Source organism: Dendronephthya gigantea, unplaced genomic scaffold (assembly GCF_004324835.1).
Source record: "Dendronephthya gigantea isolate DGI-Jeju-01 unplaced genomic scaffold, DenGig_1.0 000948F, whole genome shotgun sequence".
Classification (NCBI taxonomy): domain Eukaryota; kingdom Metazoa; phylum Cnidaria; class Anthozoa; order Malacalcyonacea; family Nephtheidae; genus Dendronephthya; species Dendronephthya gigantea.
The window spans coordinates 2,501-10,000 of NW_021163958.1; the positions used below are offsets into that span (position 1 = coordinate 2,501).

The 7,500-nt window shown below is 43.2% G+C and overlaps 1 pseudogene; it reads right to left on the minus strand.

Annotated features, from left to right (window-relative positions):
• Positions 1–3,401: 3,401 nt before the first annotated feature.
• The window catches only part of LOC114544791, an 8,578-nt pseudogene continuing 4,479 nt past the window's right edge, over positions 3,402–7,500 (minus strand).

Sequence of the window (7,500 nt, forward strand, 5' to 3'; positions counted from 1 at the left end):
TCCTCTTTGATCGACATCTGTGCAAGCTAACTTCAGAAATGTCGCCATTTCGCATAAGTCGATCACAGCAAAATCAGCACTTTTTCGAACATGTTCGAGAGACCTCGAGTTGTTCCCCTCTTAGTGCGGGTTGACTGGGCACTTTGTCAAACATGTTCGGGAGACATCGAGTTGTTCCCCTCTTAGTGGGGGTTGACTGGGCACTTTGTCGAACATGTTCGGGAGACATCGAGTTGTTCCCCTCTTAGTGGGGTTGACTGGGCACTTTGTCGAACATGTTCGGGAGACATCGAGTTGTTCCCCTCTTAGTGGGGTTGACTGGGCACTTTGTCGAACATGTTCGGGAGACTCGAGTTGTTCCCCTCTTAGTGCGGGTTGACTGGCACTTTGTCGAAAATGTTCGGGAGACATCGAGTTGTTCCCCTCTTAGTGGGGGTTGACTGGGCACTTTGTCGAACATGTTCGGGAGACATCGAGTTGTTCCCCTCTTAGTGGGGGTTGACTGGGCACTTTGTCGAACATGTTCGGGAGACATCGAGTTGTTCCCCTCTTAGTGGGGTTGACTGGGCACTTTGTCGAACATGTTCGGGAGACATCGAGTTGTTCCCCTCTTAGTGCGGGTTGACTGGGCACTTTGTCGAACATGTTCGGGAGACTCGAGTTGTTCCCCTCTTAGTGCGGGTTGACTGGGCACTTTGTCGAACATGTTCGGGAGACCTCGAGTTGTTCCCCTCTTAGTGCGGGTTGACTGGGCACTTTGTCGAACATGTTCGGGAGACATCGAGTTGTTCCCCTCTTAGTGCGGGTTGACTGGGCACTTGTCGAACATGTTCGGGAGACATCGAGTTGTTCCCCTCTTAGTGCGGGTTGACTGGGCACTTTGTCGAACATGTTCGGGAGACATCGAGTTGTTCCCCTCTTAGTGCGGGTTGACTGGGCACTTTGTCGAACATGTTCGGGAGACATCGAGTTGTTCCCCTCTTAGTGCGGGTTGACTGGGCACTTTGTCGAACATGTTCGGGAGACATCGAGTTGTTCCCCTCTTAGTGCGGGTTGACTGGCACTTTGTCGAACATGTTCGGGAGACATCGAGTTGTTCCCCTCTTAGTGGGGTTGACTGGGCACTTTGTCGAACATGTTCGGGAGACATCGAGTTGTTCCCCTCTTAGTGCGGGTTGACTGGGCACTTTGTCGAACATGTTCGGGAGACTCGAGTTGTTCCCCTCTTAGTGCGGTTGACTGGGCACTTTGTCGAACATGTTCGGGAGACATCGAGTTGTTCCCCTCTTAGTGCGGGTTGACTGGGCACTTTGTCGAACATGTTCGGGAGACATCGAGTTGTTCCCCTCTTAGTGCGGGTTGACTGGGCACTTTGTCGAACATGTTCGGGAGACATCGAGTTGTTCCCCTCTTAGTGCGGGTTGACTGGGCACTTTGTCGAACATGTTCGGGAGACATCGAGTTGTTCCCCTCTTAGTGCGGGTTGACTGGGCACTTTGTCGAACATGTTCGGGAGACATCGAGTTGTTCCCCTCTTAGTGCGGTTGACTGGGCACTTTGTCGAACATGTTCGGGAGACATCGGTTGTTCCCCTCTTAGTGCGGGTTGACTGGCACTTTGTCGAACATGTTCGGGAGACATCGAGTTGTTCCCTCTTAGTGCGGTTGACTGGGCACTTTGTCGAACATGTTCGGGAGACATCGAGTTGTTCCCCTCTTAGTGCGGGTTGACTGGGCACTTTGTCGAACATGTTCGGGAGACATCGAGTTGTTCCCCTCTTAGTGCGGGTTGACTGGGCACTTTGTCGAACATGTTCGGGAGACATCGAGTTGTTCCCCTCTTAGTGCGGGTTGACTGGGCACTTTGTCGAACATGTTCGGGAGACATCGAGTTGTTCCCCTCTTAGTGCGGTTGACCTGGCACTTTGTCGAACATGTTCGGAGACATCGAGTTGTTCCCCTCTTAGTGGGGTTGACTGGGCACTTTGTCGAACATGTTGGGAGACATCGAGTTGTTCCCCTCTTAGTGCGGGTTGACTGGGCACTTTGTCGAACATGTTCGGGAGACTCGAGTTGTTCCCCTCTTAGTGCGTGTTGACTGGGCACTTTGTCGAACATGTTCGGGAGACATCGAGTTGTTCCCCTCTTAGTGCGGGTTGACTGGGCACTTTGTCGAACATGTTCGGGAGACATCGAGTTGTTCCCCTCTTAGTGCGGGTTGACTGGGCACTTTGTCGAACATGTTCGGGAGACATCGAGTTGTTCCCCTCTCTCTTAGTCGGGTTGACCTGGCACTCTTGGTCGAACATGTTCGGGAGACATCGAGTGTTTTCCCCTTTAGTGCGGGTTGACTGGGCACTTTGTCGAACATGTTCGGGAGACATCGAGTTGTTCCCCTCTTAGTGCGGGTTGACTGGGCACTTTGTCGAACATGTTCGGGAGACATCGAGTTGTTCCCCTCTTAGTGCGGGTTGACTGGGCACTTTGTCGAACATGTTCGGGAGACATCGAGTTGTTCCCCTCTTAGTGCGGGTTGACTGGGCACTTTGTCGAACATGTTCGGGAGACATCGAGTTGTTCCCCTCTTAGTGCGGGTTGACTGGGCACTTTGTCGAACATGTTCGGGAGACCTCGAGTTGTTCCCTCTTAGTGCGTGTTGACTGGGCACTTTGTCGAACATGTTCGGGAGACCTCGAGTTGTTCCCCTCTTAGTGCGGGTTGACTGGGCACTTTGTCGAACATGTTCGGGAGACATCGAGTTGTTCCCCTCTTAGTGCGGGTTGACTGGGCACTTTGTCGAACATGTTCGGGAGACATCGAGTTGTTCCCCTCTTAGTGCGGGTTGACTGGGCACTTTGTCGAACATGTTCGGGAGACATCGAGTTGTTCCCCTCTTAGTGCGGGTTGACTGGGCACTTTGTCGAACATGTTCGGGAGACATCGAGTTGTTCCCCTCTTAGTGCGGGTTGACTGGGCACTTTGTCGAACATGTTCGGGAGACATCGAGTTGTTCCCCTCTTAGTGCGGGTTGACTGGGCACTTTGTCGAACATGTTTGGGAGACATCGAGTTGTTCCCCTCTTAGTGCGGGTTGACTGGGCACTTTGTCGAACATGTTCGGGAGACCTCGATTCCTTCGCCTCTTGGTAGCGATCTAAATCGCGACTTTTTGGACATGTTCAAGAGAACTCGTTTTTCTCTCATCTTAGTCCGGGTCGAAAGTGCGACTTTTCCGAACATGTTCGAGAGACCTATAGTTGTTTCCCTCTTCTGCCGGTTATGTTCGAGAGACATCGATATGCTCCCCCTTATCCTGAACATGTTCGGGAGACCTCGAGTTGTTGGCTTTTTTGCGGACATGTTCGACTGCTCCGAGGATGTGTGAGTGTCGGAAAAAAAAGAAACAAATCGTAGAACAAGGGCTTAATCTCAGCAGATCGTAGCAACAAGGCTACTCTACTGCTTACAATACCCCGTTCTTTATTTAAGTCGTCTGCAAATGATTTAGCTCTGGAAAATTTAGATTTTGATCGTTGTAGTGCTTTGGAGCATTGTCCGCTCCGTGGGCACGTTGTGACGCAGGAGGCGCGAATGATCGCGTCTCTATTCGTGTTCGCTTAAGTCGTCCAGAGAAAAGGAATCGTTGCGTTCTAGCACGGATTCTGATTTAGAGGCGTTCAATCATAATCCAACAGATGGTAGCTTCGCACCATTGTCTTTTCAGGCAAGTGCATGAGCCAATTGTCTGAATCTGCGGTTCCTCTCGTACTGAGCAGAATTACTATTGCAACAACCATTCAACAGTAGGGTAAAACTAACCTGTCTCACGACGGTCTAAACCCAGCTCACGTTCCCTATTGGCGGGTGAACAATCCGACGCTTGGCGAATTCTGCTTCGCAATGATAGGAAGAGCCGACATCGAAGAATCAAAAAGCAACGTCGCTATGAACGCTTGGCTGCCACAAGCCAGTTATTCATTAAAGACCGTACGGTTATTGCCGACGTTAGGCTAACATAACTTCTTAAGCCTTACATTAAGTTTCATACTTGATTGAAGTTAGACCAGTCATGACACTATATGTTAATATTATAACTTTTTTGTTTTCTGATGAGGCAAAGTAACTTGCTTATTCTGTACAACTTTTTGCCCTCTTTAAACTGTAGAAGTTTAACAAAATTGCAATCGGTGGAAAAAAAGATATTTACGTTTTAAAATTCGAGTTTACTATAAATTACACTACGAAGTCAACTTGTTTTTTCATACATTTTGAAAGAATTTTTTCCCAGCTAAAACGAAACGGACGGGCATGATAATTCACTCAATGGTGTAAAATTTCCTGCTCTACAAAACCGCTATAGTTTTAATTTCCAATGTTGAACATACGGCTTTTAAAAATTCATTGTTTACATGCGCCCGAAAACCGGGAATTTCGTGACATCTTTGTTAATATGGTCCTTCTTCTTTCCTTTATTTCTCAGCTAAAACAAAACGGACGTGCATCATAATTCACTCAATAGTGTAAAATTTCCTGTTCTACAAAACCGCTATAGTTTTATTTTCCAATTTTGAACATACGGCTTTAAAAAATTCATTGTTTACATGCGCCCGAAAACCGGGAATTTGGTAACATCTTTGTTAATATGGTCCTTCTTCTTTCTTTATTTCTCAGCCAAAACAAAACGGACGTGCATCATAATTCACTCATAGTGTAAAATTTCCTGCTACAAAACCGCTATATTTTATTTTCCAATTTTGAACATACGGCTTTAAAAAATTCATTGTTTACATGCGCCCGAAAACCGGGAATTTGGTAAAATCTTTGTTAATATGGTCCTTCTTCTTTCCTTTTTTTTTCAGCTAAAACAAAACGGACGTGCATCATAATTCACTCAATAGTGTAAAATTTCCTGCTCTACAAAACCGCTATAGTTTGTTTTTCCAATTTTGAACATACGGCTTTAAAAAATTCATTGTTTACATGCGCCCGAAAACCGGGAATTTGTGACATCTTTGTTAATATGGTCCTTCTTCTTTCCTTTATTTTCAGCCAAAACAAAACGGACGTGCATCATAATTCACTCAATAGTGTAAAATTTCCTGTCTACAAAACCGCTATAGTTTTATTTTCCAATTTTGAACATACGGCTTTAAAAAATTCATTGTTTACATGCGCCCGAAAACCGGGAATTTGGTAAATCTTTGTTAATATGGTCCTTCTTCTTTCCTTTATTTCTCAGCTAAAACAAAACGGACGTGCATCATAATTCACTCAATAGTGTAAAATTTCCTGTTCTACAAAACCGCTATAGTTTTATTTTCCAATTTTGAACATACGGCTTTAAAAAATTCATTGTTTACATGCGCCCGAAAACCGGGAATTTGGTGACATCTTTGTTAATATGGTCCTTCTTCTTTCCCTTATTTCTCAGCCAAAACAAAACGGACGTGCATCATAATTCACTCAATAGTGTAAAATTTCCTGCTCTACAAAACCGCTATAGTTTTATTTTCCAATTTTGAACATACGGCTTTAAAAAATTCATTGTTTACATGCGCCCGAAAACCGGGAATTTGGTAAATCTTTGTTAATATGGTCCTTCTTCTTCCCTTTTTTTTTCAGCTAAAACAAAACGGACGTGCATCATAAATCACTCAATAGTGTAAAATTTCCTGCTCTACAAAACCGCTATAGTTTGTTTTTCCAATTTTGAACATACGGCTTTAAAAAATTCATTGTTTACATGCGCCCGAAAACCGGGAATTTGGTGACATCTTTGTTAATATGGTCCTTCTTCTTTCCTTTATTTCAGCCAAAACAAAACGGACTGGCATCATAATTCACTCAATAGTGTAAAATTGCCTGTTCTACAAAACCGCTATAGTTTTATTTTCCAATTTTGAACATACGGCTTTAAAAAATTCATTGTTTACATGCGCCCGAAAACCGGGAATTTGGTAAATCTTTGTTAATATGGTCCTTCTTCTTTCCTTTATTTCTCAGCTAAAACAAAACGGACGTCCATCAAAATTCACTCAATAGTGTAAAATTTCCTGCTCTACAAAACCGCTATAGTTTTATTTTCCAATGTTGAACATACGGCTTTAAAAAATTCATTGTTTACATGCGCCCGAAAACCGGGAATTTCGTGACATCTTTGTTAATATGGTCCTTCTTCTTTCCTTTATTTCTCAGCCAAAACAAAACGGACGTGCATCATAATTCACTCAATAGTGTAAAATTTCCTGCTCTACAAAACCGCTATAGTTTTTATTTCTAATGTTCAACATACGGCTTGGAAAAATTCATTGTTTACATGTGTGTGAAAATAATGCAAAATTTGTGCCTGTTTCTGTCAGAATTTGGCCATCAAATTCTGAATTATTGTCAACCTGATATTCAATCATGACAAAAATCCTTCTACTGACATTGAGGAAGGATTTAAAGCAGCAATGGAACTTCATTTGTTCTTCTTAGAAAATATTTGTCTAATTTTGTAAAGGACATTCCAACGCGAATGACCAATTTGTCCCTGTATGCGTCAGATTTTGGCCATCAAATTCTGAATTATTGTCAACCTGATATTCAATCATGACAAAAATCCTTCTACTGACATTAAGGAAGGATTTAAAGCAGCAATGGAACTTCATTGTTCTTCTTAGAAAATATTTGTCTAATTTTGTAAAGGACATTCCAACGCGAATGACCAATTTGTCCCTGTATGCGTCAGATTTTGGCTATCAAATTCTGAATTATTAGTGTCAACCTGATATTCAATCATGACAAAAATCCTTCCACTGACATTGAGGAAGGATTAAAGCAGCAATGGAACTTCATTTGTTCTTCTTAGAAAATATTTGTCTAATTTTGTAAAAGACATTCCAACGCGAATGACCAATTTGTCCCTGTATGCGTCAGATTTTTGCCATCAAATTCTGAATTATTGTCAACCTGATATCCAATCATGACAAAAATCCTTCCACTGACATTGAGGAAGGATATAAAGCAGCAATGGAACTTCATTTGTTCTTCTTAGAAAATATTTGTCAAATTTTGTAAAGGACATTCCAACGCGAATGACCAATTTGTCCATGTATGCGTCAGATTTTGGCCATCAAATTCTGAATTATCGTCAACCTGATATTCAATCATGACAAAAATCCTTCCACTGACCTTGAGGAAGGATTTAAAGCAGCAATGGAACTTCATTTGATCTTCTTAGAAAATATTTGTCAAATTTTGTAAAGGACATTCCAACGCGAATGACCAATTTGTCCCTGTATGCGTCAGATTTTGGCCATCAAATTCTGAATTATTGTCAACCTGATATTCAATCATGACAAAAATCCTTCCACTGACCTTGAGGAAGGATTTAAAGCAGCAATGGAACTTCATTTGTTCTTCTTAGAAAATATTTGTCTAATTTTGTAAAGGACATTCCAACGCGAATGACCAATTTGTCCCTGTGTGCGTCAGATTTTGGCCATCAAATTCTGAAATAT